The following is a 22,205-nucleotide window of genomic DNA, read 5'->3' on the forward strand; positions in this document are numbered from 1 at the left end:
TAACATAAAAATCAAAGAAGTAACACCATGGGCTAAAGGGGTTAAAGATCATGGGGGCCAAAATCTTGTCTCTTCACCAGTCCTTGTCTGTGGACTGTTTCTGTGGCTGGCATGTTCATTTTTTTTTTAACAATGTCTTTCAAAAAGCAAAAGATTAAATATGGGAAATGTCCAATTATTTTTTTTTTTGCTTTATGATTATGCTTTTTGTGTGTCCTATCTAATAAATCGTTGCAAACAATTTGCCCTACTTTTTCTAGGATTTTTTTATTTTTGGCTTTCACATTTCTATGAAATGTATTTTGAATTAATTTTTGTATATCGTTTGCATTAAGGGCCTATGCTCAATTATTTTCCACGTAGATGTTCAGTTGTTCAAACATAGTTGAAGATTCTTTTCCCATTGATTTTCTATACATTGTACTGTTTAATTGACTGTGTGCCTATCCTGCAGCCCAATATTAGAGGAACTCTTCAAGTAGTTGTAAGTCCTTTGACTTTGCTCCTCAGTTTAAAAGTGCTTTGGGCAGGCATTCTTGGTCTTTTCAATTCCCATATACATCCTAAAATCAACTTTCCAATTTCTATAAATTTTTAAAACTTCTGAAATTTTGGTTGGTTTTGTATTGAATATATAGATAAATTTGGGTGTAACTTGTATATTATCTATTTTAGTCATCCAATCCATAATTAGAGTATTTTTCTTAATTTATTTAAATAGTCTCTAATCTGTTTGTCAGTGTTCTCTAGTCTCAATTCTTCTGTCTTTCGTGTCTTTTGTTAAATTTAATCATAAGTACTTGATGATTTGAGGTACTATTGTAAATACAAACTAATATTTTATTCGTTTTTGTATATTAATCTAGTCTCTGACCATGATAAAGTCACATATTTTTTCTAGAAGTTGTATGCAGATTCCTCAGAATTCTCCTATTTTAACAATTATTTCACCTGCATGTGTATATAGTTTTACTTCTTCCTTTAACATTTTTATCACTTTCATTTTTTTCCTTCCTTCATTGCTATGGCTAGGGCCTCCAACACAAAGTTTAAGAGAAGTGTTGAAAGGGGACATTGTCTTGTTTCTGACCTTAGAAGAAAAGATTTACTCTTTCACCATTAAGTATGATGTTAGCTGTAGGATTTTCATTGTTTGTAGATGCCCATTATCTGATTGAGGAAGTTGTCTTCTATTACTAGTTTGATGAATATTTTTATCATGAATGGCTATTTGATTTTGTAAAATGATTTTTCTGCATCTCGTAAAATGACAAAATATACACCTACTATGTACCCACAAAAATTAAAAATATAAAAATTGAAAACAATTTAAAAAGACAATTATTTTTCCTTTTGTTCTCTTAATATGATTTGCTAATTACATTAACTGATTACTTCAGTATTAAACAAAACTGGAATTCTGTAGATAAACCCTCCTTAGTCAGGGTGTATTATTATTTTATATATGGTGGACTTAGATTCAGTAATATTTGGACCATGCAACATATAAGTGAGACCATGCAATATTTTTCTTTCTGTGTCTGGCTCATTTCACTTAATATAATGTCTTTCAGGTCTTTCTCTGTTGGGGCAAATAGCAGAATTTTCTTCTTTTTTATGGGTGAATAATTTTCCTACATCTATACGTGTGTGTGTGTGTGTGTGTGTGTGTGTGTGTATATATGTATTTGACTTTGTTCTTCAGTTTAAAAGTGCTTATATGTATATATATATATTCCTCTTGTCACACAAAAGTAACTATGTGAGATGATGGATATGCTAATTCGCTTCACTATAGCAACCACTTTACTGTTTATATCCCATAACATCATGTTCTAAGCCTCAAATATACACAATAAAATTGATTTAAATGAATAAAAAATAAAGAAAATAATTAAAAAGGAATATTGATCTGCAGTTTTTTTATAATACCATTTTGTGATTTTAGCATTAGAGTAATGCTGGCCTCATAAAATGAGTTGAAAAGTGTTCCCTCCATTGAATTTTCTGAAGGAGTTTGAGGTTGGTATAATTTCTCAAATGTTCACTAGATTTCAACAAAGAAGCCACCAGAAACATGGAGCGTTTTGGGGGGAAGTTAGCTAACTATGACTTCAATTTATTTAATATATCTAGCACTATTCATGTTATTTACTTCTTCTTGAGTGAGTTTTGGTAGCTTGAATCTTTCAAGGGATTTGTCTGTTCATCTAGGTTTTACAATTTGTTTGCATAAAGTTGTACATGATGTTCCTTTATTATCCTTTTAATAGATATAGGATCTGCAGTAATATTCATCATTTCCTTCAAGATATTGGGATTTTCTTCCTATCATTTTTTATTATTACTATAGCTAGGGGTTGTGAATTTTGTTGATATTTTCCAAGAACCAGATTTTGGCGTTATTTTATTTTGGAGTATTTAACTCAATTAACATATTTCTGTCATTTGAGTCATCTCAGAATTGGCATCTGTTGACTGTCTTTTCCTTTGAAGTGGGATCTAAGTTTCCTGGTTCTTTGTATGTCACATAATTTCAAATTATATCATGGCCACTAGGAATTTCATGTTGTAGACACTCTGAATTATGTTATATTGCTCTGAACAGTACCGATTTGTTTCTCTTCCAGTAAGTAGTTAAAATAGTTAGACCCAAACTGCAAAATATCCTAACTGAAGGGGTCAGTGGCTCAAATTTCAGTTGTTGAAAGCTGTTTCCAGTTTTCCCTACATATGCATGTTTCACAGGTTGAAGTGAGTTTAAACACAAAATTTAGGGTTTCTCTTCTTTGATTATTTTCCTTCCAGGGTTCTGTGTTCACTTGACTACCAGAAACATTTCTAGTTTACCATTAGAGTTTTAGCCGCTTCCATGCTTCTGTGACTGCAGCTACTCTCAGGTAAAACTGTAAAAATACAGGGTATTCGCACAGTGCTGGTCACTTGGTCCCTTCTAAAAATGTTTGTATTTGTACAGTTTCTAGAGCCCCAGGTATTTGGGTTTATTTGTTTATTTTTGTCTAATGTTTATAGCTCATATTTGTGGGAGGATCAATATGTTAGGCGCTTACTCCTCCTAAATGGAAGCAGAAACCACTAGTGGAAGCTTTAAAATAGATAATTGTCTGTTTCTATACAGATAGACTGTATTCACTTGGGATTGAGCGAAGGCATGAGCCTCAGTAAAGTGGACCCATCAGAAAATATGTGTAAGGAGTCTGTCTTGAATTAATTAACAGCAAAATCCCTATTTATGATCCAAGTAGATATGCTGAGGCAGACTGGTGTACAGAATTTGAGGAAGAGGTCTGAGTTGGAAAGAGAATTTTGGCAGTCATCAGTGTATAGAATGTATGGCATCTAAGTGAATTATACTGGATTAAACTATGAAGGGAATAATTTTATGTAAAGAAGAACAAAGTCTGAGGACTGAAACGAGACATTTCACAGCTTTAGGAGCCAGGAAAATAAGAAGAAACAAGGAAAAAAGACTGAGAATAAAATAATGGACTTGGAAGGTATGAGGAGAATCAAATAAATGCTTCAAGAAAATTGGATTAGAATAATGCCAAATGTTGCTAATGAATGAAATAAGATGAGGACTGAAAATTGGCTGGCAAAATTGGATTAATGTACATTATTGATTACCTTAAAAGAGCAGTGTGTATGAAGTAGTTGAAAGAAACTCTTCAGGAGATTCAAGAAAAAAATAGGTAATAAGAGACAGAAATACCTAGGACATACACAAACCTTTTGAGGAGATTTTCTGTAAAGGTGAACAGAGTAATGGGGCAGTAATTGAAGGAGAAAATTGGAGTAAAAAAGGTATTAATGTTAGAAATAACATTGTACATTGTTTATTTGCGGGCAGAAATTATCTAACCAAGGGAAAAGAAAATTGAAGATGTAGGACATCAGTTGGCAAACATTTTCTCTAAAGGGACAGATATTAAATATTATAAACTTTTTCAGCCATATGATTTCTGTCATAACTGCAACCATAGGTAACATGTAAATTAATGGGCATGGCTGTGTTCCAATTAAACTTGATTTACTAACAGATGAAAGGCAGGGTTGGGTTGTGGGCCTTAGTTTGCTAGCCACTGATATTAAGAGAAAAGAGGGTAATATCAGAAATTAAATTCTTGAGTAGGCAAGCCTTGAGAGGATCCAATATGCAAGTATAGAGATTATCATTTGATCAAAAAAGAAAGCTCATCCATTTTAATAGAAATTAGGGTGAAGTATGACCCTTATATAGGTACAATGGTAGATGGTGGTTGTAGAAGCATATACAACTCTCCTTTAGATTTCTTCTATTTTTCCATGTTAGGAAATGTTAAATCATCCACTTAATCTTAATTATCCTATCTATCCCTGATAAACATCTTCAGCTTTGCCTACCCCTATTCCATGCTCTGCTTACAGTAACAGAATCATTTTATAATAGAAAAAAAGAGAGGAAAATGCAAAATGATTTTTAATGGTTTCTCAAGTAACACTAATTCTGCTTCTCATTCATTAAACACCTAAAACGATAGAGCAGTCTAAGAAATCAAGGGGTTAGAATTATTGTTAACCTTTAATTTTACCAAACCAGATTCTAAATGTATGGTAATTCATTGTGGGTTTTTTTTTTTTTTTTTTTTACTTGAGACTGTTCTAAAAGTGCACCTAAAACGTCTTTTTCCTGTTTGTGTATCATAATAAGGCAAAGAAATGTTCTTAGCAATTTCTTTCCCAGCCATTTTTTAACTTCAAAAACTTTTCTCTAAATATGCTTAGTTTAGTAGAGAAATGTTTATTCCCATTGTATAAAATGACTACATTTTAACACCACTAAGATTTTAGAAGGTATTCTATTTTGGTGGAGTACTTCTATGGCAGCCAACATTACATTACAGAAGGTGCTGTAAACTACAGTGATTGCAAAAGTAATAGCAACAAGCATACAGATATTTGAGAAAATCATGTTTTCTGAGATTGAATATATTGACAGGTCTTTCTAGCCTCCCCATTTTCCTTACTCTTCCAAAATTTGAAGTAATTGCAAATGTCAGTGCCCTGGATTCTATCAGGTTTGAGGCCATATTGCCTCAGTCTTTTGAGTAAGAACCCTGCAGGCACCTTATAAAACATGTTTAAAGTAGAAACCGCATGGATTTTTTTTAATTTTAATTTTTTTTTTTTTTTAGTTAAAGGCAAGTAGTTCTGGGTTCAGACATAATTTTCAGAAAATAGTTTCTCACCTGTGTGTTGGGGACTTAAAATGGTTTTACTCTGACTAATATTTTTCCCTTCACAAGATACAGTGTACAATAATTTGTAGGGAAAATAATATTTGAGTGGAAATGGGAGTCAAAGGTAACTGAGAGTAGGCCGGGCACGGTGGCTCACACCTGTAATCCCAGCACTTTGGGAGGCCGAGGTGGGCAGATCACGAGGTCAGGAGATCGAGACCATCCTGGCTAACACAGTGAAACCCTGTCTCTACTAAAAATACAAAAAATTAGCTGGGCTGGTGGCAGCAGGCTGAGGCAGGAGAATGGCGTGAACCTGGGAGGCGGAGCTTGCAGTGAGCCGAGATCGCGCCACTGCACTCCAACCTGGGCGACAGAGCAAGACTCCGTCTCAAAAAAAAAAAAAAAAAAAAAAGGAACTAAGACTAGATCTATTCTTGAAATTTGTGGTGGAATTTGGAAAAACTAATAAACCGTCATGACACTTTAACTCAATGGTTAAGAGCACAGATTCAGAATCCAGGCTTACAAGTTTGAGAAAGTTACTTATACCTCAGGATCTCTGCTTTCTCATCTGTAAAATAGAAATCAGTAATACCCACTTCATAGGGTTATTATAAGGAGTAATGTTTTAATATTTGTCAAAAACGCAAAACACTACCTAGCACAATAAGTGTCAGTTAAATAAAAACTAAATAAATAATGCATGAGGGGAAGTTATTGATGCAAAAGAAAGTGGCCCAGGAAAAGAGCTTGGGGGTATCACTGCGTCAAGCTATGTCATAATAAAAACTAAGTATTCATGCTCCCAGGTCATTTCTGCCTCAATAACCTTAACTACAAGTACATCAGACTTTCAGAGATAACTAATGCTAAATTAATGATAGTCCTTTCTTCAGAATGGATATAAATATTTTTGCTTTTCTATCTCAGAGCTTTTAACATTATTATTGTCAAATATGTTTGAACTACACATTGCATAACCTTAAACTTAAATTTGTTATGTTCTCCCTTCATCAGTATTGGACAAACTAAAATCCAATGACTTGGTTCGTTTATTATCTTTATTAAGAAATCTGATTAGACTTGCACTGAAACAATTTATTTTATCCTGTTAGGAAGCTTCACTGTTGCAGAGGTCCATTAACTCTTTCAGGACGGTGTGGAATCAGTGGGGAAATCTCTAATTGCTACTGACACAGGTGAGTGGCATGGGTAGCAAATTATGCATGGCGGCAGCAATTTCCTAGAAGACCTGTGATTGCTTAGTGGTTAAAAAGCTTTAATGTGCCTCCAGTGCCTAAGTCATTAACAGAGAATGATTTAGGCACAGGAAGAATCTAACTACAATGTAAAACTGTGAAGGCATTACAAATAATAGTGTACCTAATAAAAGTACTTGAATATTAGTTTGTGTCAGATACATTTTCCCATTAACTATGATAGGTCATGAAAATTACAAAGCAATTGAAAAGCACAAAAACAAATCTTGTCATAAAATGACACAACAATAATCAGAAATAAAGCAAACAACCTTTTCTTTATATGTTTACAACTTGCTCACGTTTATAAAATCTTCACTTTTGTAAGAGTTAAATTTGACACTGTCTCTATATCACTGGCTTTCCAAGCCTTATCATCAGCTCCCATAGGAAATGTGTCATTCAATTTTAAAAACAGGGGAAACAGAGACTGTATGTATTTCTGAGCTGTAAAACTTGTGATATCCAAGTATTTTATTTTGCTTTAGGATTACATTTATTCTTTTTTCATTTTTAGTTCTGGGGGGCATGTGCAGGATGTGAATGTTTGTTACATAGGTAAAGGTATGTCATAGTGGTTTACTGCATCTATCAACCCATCACCTAGATATTAAGCCCAGCATGCATTAGCCATCCTTTCTAATACTCTCTCTCCCCCAACCCCACCCCCTGACAGGCTGCAGTGTGTGTTGTTCTCCTCCCTGTGTCCACGTGTTCTCATTGTTCAGCTCCCACTTACAAGTGAGAACATGTGGTGCTTGGTTTTCTGTTCCTGCATTAGTTTGCTGAGGATAATGGCTTCCAGCTTCATCCATGTCCCTGCAAAGGACATGATCTCGTTCCTTTTCATGCCTGCATAATATTCCATAGTGTATATGTACAACATTTTCTTTATCCAGTCTTTCATTGATGGGCATTTGGGTTGATTCCATGTCCTTGCTATTGTGAATAGTGCTGTAGTTAACATATGTGTGCATGTATCTCTGTAATAGAATGATTTACATTCCTTTAGGTATATACCCAGTAATGGGATAGCTGGGTCAAATTGTATTTCTGGTTTTAGCTCTTTGAGGAATCACCACACTGTCTTCCACAATGGCAGAACTAATTTACATTCCCACCAACAGTGTTAAAGTTTCCTACTGCTCCACAACCTCACCAGCATCTGTTGTTTCTCGACTTTTTAATAATGGCCATTCCAACTGACGTGAGATGGTGTCTCATTGTGGTTTTGATTTACATTTCTCTAATGATCAGTGATGATGAGCTTTTTTTCATGTTTCTTGGCTGCATGAATGTCTTCTTTTGAGAAGTGTCTGTTCATGTCCTTTGCCCACTTTTTAACGGGGTTGTTTTTTTCTTGTAAATGTGTTTGAGTTTCTTGCAGATTCTGGATATTAGACCTTTGTCAGATGGACAAATTGCAAAGATTTTCTCCCACTCTGTAGGTTGCCTGTTCATTCTGATGATAGCTTCTTTTGCTGTGCAGAAGCTCTTTAATTAGATATCATTTGTCAATTTTTGCTTTTGTTGAGATATATAGTGTTTTATTTCCTTAAAACAACTATTTAAAAATATACGTGTTCTCCTTTCAGTCTCTAGAGAAATGTGAAGTTTTTAAAATACATACAAGCATAGTCTACCAACCATGTACAGTTCTGATTGCATTTTCAATCCTATAATTTTCATGAGGGCATAATTTTTTATTCCGTTAAATTGCCATAACTTAGTCATTTCTCTATTATAAAATATTCTATTTTACTCTTGTTAACAATGTTATAATTAACATCATTTTTCCTAACTTTTGAGAAATAATTTACATAAAATAAAACCAACACATATTAAGTGTATAGTTTGATGAGTTTTGGTGATTGTATGTATTTGTGTAGCCATTCCCACAAACATGATATAGATCCAAAAATTCCATAGTGACTCTTTGAATTAGATTTCCTCCTATCATCCTCCACCCCAGGTAACCACTGATCAGTTTTTTGTCACTATAGTTTTGCCTTTTGTAGAATTTCATATAAATGGAATCGTGTACTATGCAGTCTTTCATGTTTCATTTTTTAACATAGCATCATGTTTTTGAGATTCATTCATGTTTTTGTGTATATCAAAATTTTGGTCGTTTTGTTCCATAGTATAAATATACCACAATTTGTTTATTCAATCACCACTTTTAGGACACTTCTCCTGCTTCTAGTTTGTGTATAAGCCTATTATGGTTAATTTTATGTGTGAACTTGACTTGGCCCCAGGCTGCCCAGTTACTTGGTCAAACATTATTCTGAGTGTGTCTGTGAGAGTGTTTCTGGATGAGATTAACATTTGAATTGGTAGACTGAGTAAAGCAGACTGCCCTCCCTAATGCTGGGGGAGCCCTGATCCAATCAACTGAAGCCCTAAGTATATATATATTTTAAAAAAAGCCAACCTTTCTGAGAACAAGAGGGAACACTGCCTGCTTAACTGCTTAAGCTGCAACATTACTCTTTTCTGGCTTTCAAACCATGACTGAAACATTGGTGATTCTTGGGTCTCAAGCCTGCTGGCTTTCCAAATGGAATTTAAAATCTTGGTTCTCCTGGTTCTTGGGACTTCAGACTCAATCTAATACAACACCATTGGCTCTTCTGGGTCTCTGTCTTGCTAACTGCAGGTCTTGGTGCTTCTCAGCCAATTCCTTATTACATATGTATGTGTGTGTATGTATGTATATTATATATGTATACATAAAACAGGCACGCATACACACACACATATATCCTGTTGCTTCTGTTTTTCTGAAGAATTTTGACTAGTACAAAGTCTTTCTGTGGACCTATTTTTTAATTTATCTTGGGCAAACATCTAGGAGTGGGACTTCTGGGTCATGAAAAGTGCATATAACAGTGATATTTAATTGGCAATTTTTTTTCAAAATGGCTGCAACATTTTGCATCCCCACCAGCAATGTGTGAGAAATGCAGTTGCTTCATATCTTTGTCCAAACCTAGTATTTTCCATTTCTTAGATTTTAGCAATTCTAGTGAATATATCATTGTGGTTTTAATTTTAATTTCCTCATGGTTAATGACATAGAACACTTTTTCTTATGATAATTGGCCATAGATCTATTTTGTTTTGTTAAAGAAAATATGTTAAAATATAAAACATATATAAAGAAAGTGTATTTTAAGAGGTACTTAAGTACCTCTTAAAATCGTTTACCCATTAAATTTTTTTTTTTTTTTTTGAGACGGAGTCTTGCTGTCACCCAGGCTGGAGTGCAGTGCGATCTTGGCTTACTGAAACCTCCGCCTCCTGGGTTCAAGCGATTCTCCTGCCTCAGCCTCCTGAGTAGCTGGAACTACAGGTGCTTGCCGCCACGGCTGGCTAATTTTTGCATTTTTAGTAGAGGTGGGGTCTTGACATGTTGCTCAGGCTGGTCTCGAACTTCTGACCTCAAGTGATCCGCACACCTCAGCCTCCCAAAGTGCTGGGATAACAGGCGTGAGCCACTGTGCCAGGTGAAAAATGTTATTTTCTTGATAGTGAATTAAATTTGTTCTTTATATTTTTTGGATACATGGCCTTTGTTAAATTTGTGATTTACAAATATTTTCTTCCATTTGGTGTATGGCAATCAATTTTGTTTCCTAAACCATGTCTGTAAAAGAACAAAAGTCTGTCTTTTTTTTTTTCTTTTATGGATTATGCTTTTTTTATGTCCTGCTTAAGAAACTTTGTCAAAGTCAATATGACAAAGATTTTTTTCCTATGTTTTCTTCAAGTGGTTTTGTATCTTTATCTTACATATAGGTCTATAGTTCATTTAAGCTAAATTTTATATATGATTTTGAGTCAAGGGTTTTTTTTAACCATACAGATATCCAATTGTTCCAGTAATATTTATTTAAAAATGTATCTTTCCCCTATTGGAATACCTTAATACCTATGTCAAAAACCACTTCACCATATATATGTGGGTCTGTTTCTGGAATCTTGACTTTGTTTCATTTAGATAATGTCTATTACACCAATACTACACTGCATTAATTATTTTATCGTTATAGTGAGTCTTGAATCAGATAGTGAAAGTTCCCCAAAGTTATTCTTTTTCAAAGCTATTTCAGCTATTGTAGATTATTTTTATTTTCATATATTTATTATAATCAACCTATCAACTTGACTAAGACTCCATTAAATCTATAGATCAATTTGAGAAGAACTGACATTTCAAAAAAATTTAGTCTTCTAATTTATGAAAACTATATGTATTTATGTGTGTGTTCTTTAAGTTAATGTTACCAATGTTTTGTAATTTGGTGTTCAGACCTTACATATATTTTATTAAATGCCTTTATAAATAGTTTATTTTTTACATTATTAAAATTTGAGTTTTAAAATTTATTTCTTAAATATTTTTATTTTATAGAAATACGATTAATTTATTTATATTGTATTGGTCTTTGTATTTGTATTGGTCTTATAAATTGTAAGCTTGAAAAGTGTGATTGTTAATTGTAATAACTATCTTGTAGATTTTTAAAGGATTTTCCACATACATAATTAGATTATCTGCAAATCAAGATGGCTTTGCTTTTTTATTTTTCAATCAAATTGTAGGCCTTTTATTTATTTATCCATTCATTCCATTTATCCTTTTGCACTATTTGATACTTCCAGTATAATGTTGACTATAATGGCAGCAAATACTTTAAAGCTAATCCAATTTAAGAAAATGGTGCATGAGAACAAAAAGAAGGAAAAGTTAAAAGCTAATTAATTTCACTGTTGCTCATAATAAGGTACTGATACATAATGTTTAAACAAAGAAAAGCCTAAGGATGTCATATAAATATGTATAGAACAAGGATTTTTAAAGTCCTAAATATCGAAGAACTACAAAATACTAAACGTATTTAAATAAATACAAATGGACATAATTCACCTAATAATTTTTTAGTTTAGGATTGAAACACAAAGCAAACCTAATTCTAATCTATGGAATAAAACAAAGATTGAAAGTGAATTGATGGACAAGAGAAATTAGTTAGAAAACAAAAACTGCAAAATAAGAAAACATAAGATTGTTTAAAATAATAAAGTAGATTAGCTCACATAGGAAAGAAAAAAGAAAGCATTAAAACACAAAATAAGAAATAATAGGAGGCAATCAAGTAACTCATAATTTTAAAAAAATCACTCACAAACTATTTTATGCAGCCCTATGTAAAAAATCTAAATTAAATGGATAATTTTCTAGAAAAATACAACAGAAGAATAATTACCAGAAGAGAAATTTGAAACAGATAATTTCCCTAGATAATTGGAGAAATTTGTAAACAAAATAATGCCCTCCTCCCTGTGAATAACACCAAGCTCAGATGGTTTCACATGAAATCCTACCAAATCCATAAAGAACAGAGCATTCTGATGGTAATTCACCTATTCATGAGTACATAGAAAGCTGAAATATATTAAAATTATTTTCATCAAGTATGAATGACATTTTATCCATAACCTGAAAAATGCACAAAAAGGAAAACCACAGAACATTTTCATTTATCTCTCATTGAGGCATCTCATTTATGCAATTTAATGCAAATTAATATGATTGATCTCTAACAATGTTGAAAAGACATTTTTACTGGATTCAAATCTGTCCTTTTTTAAAAGAAAACAAAATAAAAATACCTTGATAAAATAGAATTCAACAGATACTTCATTAAAATGATTTATGTACAGATGAATCTCGACTTATGATGTGGTTACATTCTGATAAGCCCATCATAAGTTGAAAATATTGTAGGTTGAAAATGCATTTAATAAACCAAACCTATTGAAGATCATAGGTTATCCCAGTCTATATTAAACGTGCTCAAAGCTCTTACATTAGTCTAAAATTGGGCAAAACCCTCTAATGCAAATATTATTTTATAATTAAGAATGTATAATTCACATTCAGTAGAAAGCATACTTCAAATTTTGAATTTTTAATTAGTCAAAATTCAAAATTGGATATGTGGTTTCTACTGAATGTGTATCACTTTCACAACATCATGAAGTCAAAAATTCACAAGTTGAACCATTGTAAGTTGAGGATTGTCTGTGTGTGTGTATGTGTGCATGTGTATAATCTTAAAGCACATGTTTATTATAATATACTGCTTGTGTTCCAGATAAAAGCAGGAGGATAACAAAATGCTCACTATCACAACTGCTACTTAACATTTTATAAGGTGCATTAGCTAATGAGATTAATATGGGAAAGAAATTAGAGATATAACAATGTAAAACAAGGAGGTAAAAGTATTTCATGTAACAGATAATAAGAAAGCGTAACTGTAACCCCAGGAGAATGATCTGAAAAGCTACTAGAAAAAAAATAAGTTATTGGGTTATAAAATTAGTATTCAGAAATCAATAGACATCTGCACAAACAAAATCCATTAAAAATCATTAAAAGGATTTTATTCGTTTACAATGGCAACAGAACAGGAAAATATATAGAGAAACAAATCTGAAATAAAACTATAGGTTTTCTGAAGGATGCAAGAATTATACTTGTATGGAAAACTATACCACGTTTTATCTAGGAAGACTGAACAATATAAAGGTGTCCATTCCCCCAAAGTTAATTTATAAATTATAAAATTTAGAAATCACCAAAAATCAAAATCCAGAAGGCCTAAATGAAAAGAGTAATAAATGTTTCTAAATTATTTTTTAAATCAAAAGCAAAGTCAAAAGACAAATGAAAAGCTGTGAAACATCTTTACGATTTGTACCACAGACAAAAGACTAACCTGCTTAATGAATAGAAAAAAAACTCCTAGAAATCAAGAATAGTAAGACCAACAACACAACAGAAAAATAGGCAAAGAAATGAACCGATAATTCTTAGAAAAACAAATACAAACTGAATTTTAAAATAGAAAATGATTCTGAGTTTTTTATAAATTAAAAAATGCAAACACACTCTACAGAGAAGCTTTTCCTTACCTATCATATTCCAAATTTTTAACAAAGCATGGCTGTTGAGACTATGGGAAAACAGCATTCTCATACATTAGTGCCAAGAGTGGAAAATGGTGCAAATCCTATCCAGGACAGTCTGCCATTATTTACCAAAATACAAATGCAACTGCCCTTTGACCACAGATCTTCTCTTCCAGGTATTTGTCCTGCAAAAATGCTCATGCATTCTAGATGATATATGAACAGGATTACTCATTGAGACACTGTAATAGTAAACAACTGTAAATAAACCATGTGTATATCAATGGGAAATTTATGAAATAACTGGAGCTATATCTACATAATAGAATATTATGCATCGGTAAGAAGAATGAGTATAGCGTTTATGTACCAAGATAGAGTGATCTCCAATAACATTTTAAAGTAAAAAAAAACATGATAAAATATTGTCTTGTTTGGTGTGCTACCTTTTTTTTTCCTAAGAAATGAAGCTAGTGAATATATTTTCATATTTGCATATATTTGCATTAAACACTAGGAGGATAAGAAAAAATGCAATAAAAATATTTATCAGTACACAGTGCCGTAGAATGGGTTAAGAGGGTGGATAGCAACAAGACTTCCAAACATGCATCTTATATGATTTTGAATAAATATATTATCTACTCAAAAAATTAACTCTTAAAAAATAATCATAGGAATATGGCCCTGCTCTCTATTTTGAAGAATTATTTTAAATAGTAGATTAAGTTTATGTTTCTACTTGGTTTTAGATGATACGATTACATATGAAGAAAAATAAGATTTACTGGATACATTTGATGTAAGAGGCTTTATATATTTCTCAACTATAAGACAACAAACAGTAATTAACAAACGTTAATTATTGTCTGCACCTCTTTGTGGGGGAACAGTATCCCTTGTTTATTTCATATATCATTGAAGACTGGGATAAACTACTGGAAAACTGAGTTTGTAACTGTTTGGAATATAAAAATTCTTTAATTTTCTGCTAGGAAGAACAAGGGGAAAAAAAACCTTTTTACTCCAGAAGTCATTACTGTACTGGGTTACCTGTGTACTAACTTTAGTGGAATATATTAGATTTATCAGGCAACAGAAAAGCATGTTATAAAAATCTATTTTGTCATTTCCTTTTTTAAAATACAAAAGATGTAAGCACATTCAATTCTTCACAGCTACAGAATCAATTCTCCAAGTAACAGATTTATATTCACATTTATTAACAATTTGATAGATTGTTGCCAGGTTTTTAACTAAATACACAGTCTGTTTGTATATTCTAGGCATATTTTTATTTCAAATTCAGCCATCTCACATATACTTTAAAGTGAGAGGGAAAAAAGTCATATTTTAGCCAAAAAGAACTACCTATATGACATTACTATAAGTAAGTGTATATATTCCGTTTCTGAGAAAACGGACTAACAGCTTGAATATTTAAACATATTTGACTCTAAATAATTACTACAGAAAATAAATAAAATATAATATTGTTATGAGACTCATATCAAATATTGCATCCAGATTTCCTGTTGGCAATTCCATATTTATAAATTCATTTTTTAAAAATAAGAGACATGGTAGTAAGTTATGGTACATTCTAATTGCAAGACAGAAAGACTCCATCCACAAGAGAAAACTATATAAGCCAAGTCAGAATTTTTAGCTGAATCTTTCAGCATGCAGCTCTGTAAGATTCATCCCCAGTGACGGTTACATTGGTCATATTTAGGAAAACAAAAATCAAATACTAATCTCATTTCCAAGGACATGCAAAATGCCCAAGGAATGCATTTCCCTTCAAAAATAGTGCAAATACTATTTAAGTATTAAGATAGACTCTTAGCTCAGCAATCCCCAAATGGAGGCTGCATTGAGAGTTAATAATAGCTAGAATTGGAGAATTTTGTTTTTATCTGCCCCAAAAAGATTTATTTGTGATAATGACAGACAATAAATTTGACCTGCTGAATATAGATGATGGCATTTTAACAACATAATATATTTATATTTTAAGTCTTTATTTTCAGAGTTAAAATATAAATATGTTTTACAAAGATCTAGATGGGTCCAATAATATACATGGTTAAAAATTCTAAAGATAAATATTATAAATTGCATTTTAAATGTAATTGAACACATATAAGAGGATAATGTTACAAGTAGAATAATATAACTTGCAAATTAAAATTATTATAAATAAATAATATTTGAAGCTAAAACATAAGTTTATCAGAATTCAAAGTATGTTGTGAAAATACTCAGAACAAGAAATCGGTTGCTCATCTTTTAAGTGTAAATATATAAGATAAATATATGAAATAAATATATCTATAAATATAAATCAGAACCGCTGTTAAAAAATAAAACACTGCAAATACAAATGTTCTTTCAATTTATTTTCTGACAATAATGTAGCTATCTTTGAAAAGAACAAGAGAAATGAGTTAGCAACCTATCTTAATGGTTTGGTATTATCTAAATCTATATAGCTATACTCTCTTGCTTGCGTACCCTACTTGGTCTAACACAAGCTTGATAACTTATGTCACAACATAGACCAAAAACTGCCACTTACTATTCAGGTTTCAGCGCCCTTCAGGGCATTTCTCTCTAGTCCTTTCCCCCATAATAAATATTCTCAGTGGCAAAGTGATTATTTTCCCCCCTCTCAGTTCTCATAACCTTGTAATCTGAATGGGATTTGGGAGATCAGTTCTTAACAACTCTTTCTTTCTCTAGACTAATTTACAGTTCTACTTAAAACCAAAGATTATGTAGTTCCTTTATGCCATTAGCTAACATCAATTATGCACCTACTATGTGCCAGTCATGAGACATGTATTGTCTCATTTATTTTTAGGAACACATTAAGGTAGGTACAACAATTTTATAAGCTTTTAAATATTATGTATTATATATACATAGCTAACCAAATCATACGTGTAGAGCATTAGTTATTACAGAGTAAACCCACCCACATAAAGCACTCAGACTAAGAAATAATATATTACCGTTGCTCCAGAGGCCCCATCATACTCCCTCCCCTCTCTGAAAAGGTAATGACTGTCCTGCCTTCCAACAACAGATTATTTTCCTGTTTTGGAACACTTTACAAATGCAATCACATAATTGAGTTCTTTTTTATCTGGCTTCTTTTGCTCTATGTGTTTGTGAGATTTATCCATAATGTTTTGTGCAGTAGCAGTCCTTGTTTCATTGCTGTATAGCGTGTCCTTGTATGTACAGACAACTCACTTATCCATTTCATTCTTGCATGACATTTTGGTTGTTTCCAAGTTGAGGATATCATGAATAATGATTGTATGAACATTCTTTCCTATGTTTTTTCATGCGCATATGTGTGCTTTTCTGTTGGGTATATACTGAATAGTGGTATTGTTGGATCAGGGGATCTGCATATCTGCAAGTTTAATAGATACCACCAAGCAATATTCCAAAATAGTTCTTTTCACCATACACCCGAATAAGAAGTAAATGAAAGCTCTTTACCAACAATATTGGATGTTTTCAGTCTTTTAAATTGTAGTATTCTAGTGGACATCTCATTGTGGTTTTAGTTTGAATTTCCCTGGTTAATAAAGAGGTTGAGCATCTTTCCATAGGATCATAAACTATTTTTATATTTTTACAGAGGATACTAAAAATTTATTGTCCCTTTTCTCACTTGGGTCTTCCAACTTTTTTCATTAATCTATATGTCTCATTTGTATATATGGGTTGCAAATATACTGGTTTTAAAAATCTTAAATGGTATCATTTGATGGACAGAAGTTCCTCTTTTTAAAATAGTCCAACATGTCAATCTTTCCCGTTATCTTTTGGGAAATATTTCCTCTTCTCAAAGCTCATAAAGATATTCTTCTATGACTCATTTATGCCCATTTTTTAATCATTTGAATGCTCTTATGTGTGTGGGCATGCTTCTGGACTCTGTTTTATTTCGTTGATCTATTTGTTTGTCTCTGTATCAACAGCACACTATCTTAATCATAATCTTGATGCCTACAAATGTAAATTCTTCAACTTTTTTTCTTCAAATGTATTTTATCTGTACTTGTATTCTTTTAAAATTTTAGAATCACTTATAATTTTTCAAATTTCCTTTCCTAGCCCCAAAACACACGTATAAACACCGTGCTAAAAATTTTATTTAGATTGTATTGAATTTATGAATCAATTTTGGGAAAATTGGCATCTTTTCAATAATGAGTCTTCCAATCTAAGAACATGTATATAAATTCATTTACTTCTGTATTTCTAATCTCTTTTTGCACTGTTTCCTTCAGTTATAGTTTTCTGTGATGAGATTTTGGATATGTTTAATTATATTTATTTCTAGGCATTTGGCATCTTTTGATGCTATTGTAAATGCACCATTATTATAAATTTCACATTCCAATTGTATCTTGTCTATAGAAATACAATTGCAATGACTAGTTCTACCTGGGTTCTGACCAACTTCATGGGGTAATATCCTGAGAACATTACATTTCAACCTTACTTTGCATGTCTCACACCTCCTGCTTTGGGCTTGCCTGCTAAATTTGGGTATGAAGTGCTACAGTAAATATGCAACACAGAACTGCAGATGAGTTAATGCACCTTAGGGAGGTTCAACAAAATTATGGAATCTCAAGGATAAAAACTCCTCCCTTTTACCCCCTGCGTGAATGTTCCTGGGGCACATTTAATACAATTTTTTTACATGATCCCATGGATAGAACCACTAGTCACTTGTAGCAATGGCCAATTCAATGTCTTTTTGCTTTCCTCTTTTCCCTGCTTGGAATCTCCTTTGGACCTCGCTGCTGCTTTCTGAGCACATTTCCTCCAATAAATGACTCACACACAAACCTTTGTTCCAAAGTCAGTTTTCCTGGCAAGACATCTCACCATCCTATTTAAGGGAAAGCCTTAACCCTTTCAAGTGAGTCATATGGCTGTAAATAATCTGGCCTCCTGCTACCTGTCAGGCCTCATGTCTTCTACACTTCCCTTTTTGGAGTCTGCTCCAGCCATTCTGGCCCCTGTGCTAGTCTTCAATCACTCCAGACATCCTCTCTTCTCAGAAAAGTCATGTTTGCTACTTTCTCTGCGTGGACTATTAGATATAGATATAGATACATAGGTATATCTCCATGTGCCTTCCTTTTTCTTCTTAAAGTCTGTTCAGTCAGTACATTCTCTGTGATGTCTTTTTTGTCCAGACTTTAAAAAATTGCAACAAACATAACCCCATCCAGTCATTCCTATCCTTCTCTTCTGCTTTACTTTTCTACTTAGCATATCATCTAATATTAATACATCAGGACATGGGTTTTTATTTGTCTTCCTCACTCTTGTGTCCACAGTGCCTATAAAACTGCCTGACATTTAGTAAGGATTCATTAAATATCTTCTCAAGTGAAGTTTTTAAAGAGGAAAGGACATCCCTCCACATATGTAAAAAGAAAGTAAAACAAGAAAATGTTTGAAATAACCATTGAAAGAATAATTTATTAAATTAAACTTAAAACATAAGATTAAAAAATAGGTGGAATATAAAGCTCCCTGGAGAGAGAGAGAGAGTACTATAAGACACTTCATGTTTAGCAAGATGAAAATGGGGAGTCTTCAGTCTTTAGGGTGTGGGCATGAAGAAGACGGGGGGAAGTAGCTCTAGTGAGGTATAATTTGTATTCAATACAATCCACTCATTTTAATTGTATGGTTTGATGAATTTTAAGAAATGTATTCAGTCATATACCTATCAAGGCAATTATGATATAAATAGAATATTTCCATCATCTGCACAAAAGTTCCTTCATGCTCCTTTGCACTCAGTCCTCTCTGCTGACCCCAGCCATACGGCAGCAAATAACTGATCTTTAAATTTTTTTTTCCTATTGCCATCCCATCTTAGTCCATTTGGCCTGCTGTAGCAAAATACCATAAAATTGGTAGTTTATAAACAACAGACATTTATTTCTTACTGTTTGGAGGCTGGGAAGCCCAAGGTCAAGGTGCAGGTAGATTCAGTGTCTAGTAAGGCCTGCTTTTGGTTCATAGATGGTACTTTCTACCTCGGTTCTCACATCGTGGAAGGGAAAAGTTAGCTCTCTGGAGTTTCTTTTAAAAGGGCACTAGCCTCATTCATGAGGGCTCTACTCTTACAATCTAATCACCACCTAAAGCTGCTACCTCCTAATACCATCACCTTGGAGGTTAGAATTTCAACATATTAATTTAGGGAAAGACAAGCATTCAGTCCATTGCAGTCCTACACCAATTTTGATGCTGTACTCCCAGCTGAACATGAGATGAAAAATACTGAGTCCTAAGAAATGTATCCATGGGTACCCAAAGTAAGAGGCTTCATGGTTGAGATAAGCACTGCAGGAATGGATCAGTCTCCCTCAAAGGTTCTTACTGGTGGAATTCATAATGTTATAGGACTGGTTGTCAAAAATGTCTTTATGTAGCAATGATAAGACAAAACATTAAGGAATTTATTACATAATCCTCGTGTGGGTTTAGAAGTTGGAATGACCCACCCATCCCATGACACCTGCAGACATTTAGTTCTCTATAAGTCCTAAGTTTTCAACAAATTGGAGGTAAAGGTGGTGAGAGGAGAAAAGATATTGGATTTTCTGCTAATTTGGTCCTATGATGTTTGAAATCACATATATTATTTATTTGTTTGTTTGCTTGCTTATTTATATATTGTAGTAAAAACATTTAACATGAGATCTACCCTTAACAAATTTTAAGTTCACAATACGGCATTGTTAACCACAGATAATGTTGTACAGCAGACCTCTAGAACTTGTTCATCTTATATAACTGAATCACATATTTATTTTGTTTTTTGAGACAGAATTTCACTCTTTCGCCCAGGCTGGAGTGCAGTGGTGCAATCTCAGCTCACTGCAACCTCTGCCCCCCGGTTTAAAGCGATTCTCCTGCCTCAGCCTCCCGAGTAGCTGGGATTACAGGTGCCCGCCACCACGCCTGGCTAATTTTTGTATTTTTAGTAGAGACGGAGTTTCTCCATGTTGGCCAGGCTGGTCTCCAATTCCTGACCTCAGGTGATCCACCTGCCTCGGCCTCCCAAAGTGCTAGGATTACAGCTGCGCACAGCCACATATTTTATTTTTGAAAAAAAAAACTACTAAAATTTGTTTAGCTGTATTTGCAATGCAAGCTGTGAAACAGATCACAACATGGCACTCATATATTTCAAATAAATATATCACAATACTGGCAAATATTTGGCATGTAAACCTTTGTTTTGGGGGACCTAAACATATTTCATTTCATTGACTTTAGCCTAGAGTAGAGATATAGCTCCCAATTTTGTATCACAGGCCTTTAATATCACTGTTCAAGCCTTTGACACAAATGTTAAAATATTTAGAATCAAGTACAGTATCTTGAATTTTGTGACCACAGAACTTGCTCTGGCTGTGTCTTAGCCAGTTTGTGCTGCTGTAATGAAAATATTGATATTGTGGGCTGGGTGACTTAAACAACAGACATTTAGGCTGGGCATGGTACACCTGTAGGCCCAGCACATTGGGAGACCGAGGCGGGTGGATCACTTGAGGTCAAGACTCCTGAGGTGTAACTCTTGAGTTCGAGAGCAGCCTGGCCAACATGGTGAAACCCTGTCTCTACTTAAAAAAAAAAAAATACAAAAAATTAGCTGGGCGTGGTGGCACATGCCAGCAATCCCAGCTATTCAGGTGGCTGAGGCACGAACCTGGAGACGTGGAGGTTGCAGTGAGCCGAGATTGCACCACTGCATTCCAACCTGGGTGACAGAGAAAGACTCTGTCTCAAAAACAAAAAACAAACAAACACAAAACCCAGACATTTACTTCTCACAGGTCTAGAGGTTAGGAAGTCTGAAATCAAGGTGCCAGCTGATTAGATTCCTGGTGAAGGCCCTCTTCCTGATTATATCCTCATAGGGCAGAAAGAGAGAGAGAAATATCCTTGGTGTCCTTCTTTTTTAATAAATGCATTACCAAATAAGGGCTCCATCCTCATGACCTCATCTAACTCGAATCACCTCCCAAAAGCTCCAGCATCCCATTAGGGCATAAGGATTCAACATATGAATTTTAGGAAGACACGAATACACAGTACATAACAGGCTGACACTAATAATGGCAGCTAACCTTTACATAGTCATAGTGCTCACTATGTACCATGAAATGTTTTAAGCAATTCAAAACTATTAATTTATTTAATGTTAATTAAATAATTTAATCAGTTTATATTAATTTATTTATCCCACAATTCTCTCTGAAGTAATTGGTATAATTGATATCACTTTACATACAGTGAGACAGAAACATAGAAATGTTATACAGCTTGCCCAAGATGATACAACTGGAAACGGGCAAGACCATGATTCAAACCCTGGTCCTGGGTCCTGTGTTGTTGTTGTTGTTGTTTTTATTGTATATATTTAAGCTGTATAACATGATGTTTTGATCTACATACACATAGTGAAATTGCTACTACAGTTAAGAAAATTAACATATGTGTCTCCTTACATAGTTACCCTTATTTGTGATAAGAGCACCAGAAATCTGCTGACTTAGCAAATTTCCAGTAAACAATGCAATGTTACCAACTATAGTCTTCATGCTGTACATAAGATCTCTAGAATTCTTACATAACTGCAATTTTGTACCCT

The 22,205-nt window shown here is 33.4% G+C and overlaps 2 protein-coding genes across 3 annotated transcripts in view; both read left to right on the plus strand.

The window, feature by feature from the left end:
* LOC129024732 (DDB1- and CUL4-associated factor 8-like protein 2) overlaps positions 1-22,205 on the plus strand; it is a 171,461-nt gene that overhangs the window by 125,534 nt on the left and 23,722 nt on the right. For both annotated transcript variants that reach the window (XM_054471924.1, XM_054471923.1), the window contains one exon: positions 6,359-6,442. The gene's annotated coding sequence lies outside the window, so the exon portion shown is untranslated. The remainder of the gene's footprint in view (positions 1-6,358; positions 6,443-22,205) is intronic.
* The window catches only part of LOC129024733 (melanoma-associated antigen B10), a 152,131-nt gene that overhangs the window by 32,883 nt on the left and 97,043 nt on the right, over positions 1-22,205 (plus strand). The window contains exon 2 of the mRNA XM_054471926.1: positions 6,359-6,442. The gene's annotated coding sequence lies outside the window, so the exon portion shown is untranslated. The remainder of the gene's footprint in view (positions 1-6,358; positions 6,443-22,205) is intronic.

This window comes from Pongo pygmaeus, chromosome X, assembly GCF_028885625.2.
Source record: "Pongo pygmaeus isolate AG05252 chromosome X, NHGRI_mPonPyg2-v2.0_pri, whole genome shotgun sequence".
NCBI lineage: Eukaryota > Metazoa > Chordata > Mammalia > Primates > Hominidae > Pongo > Pongo pygmaeus.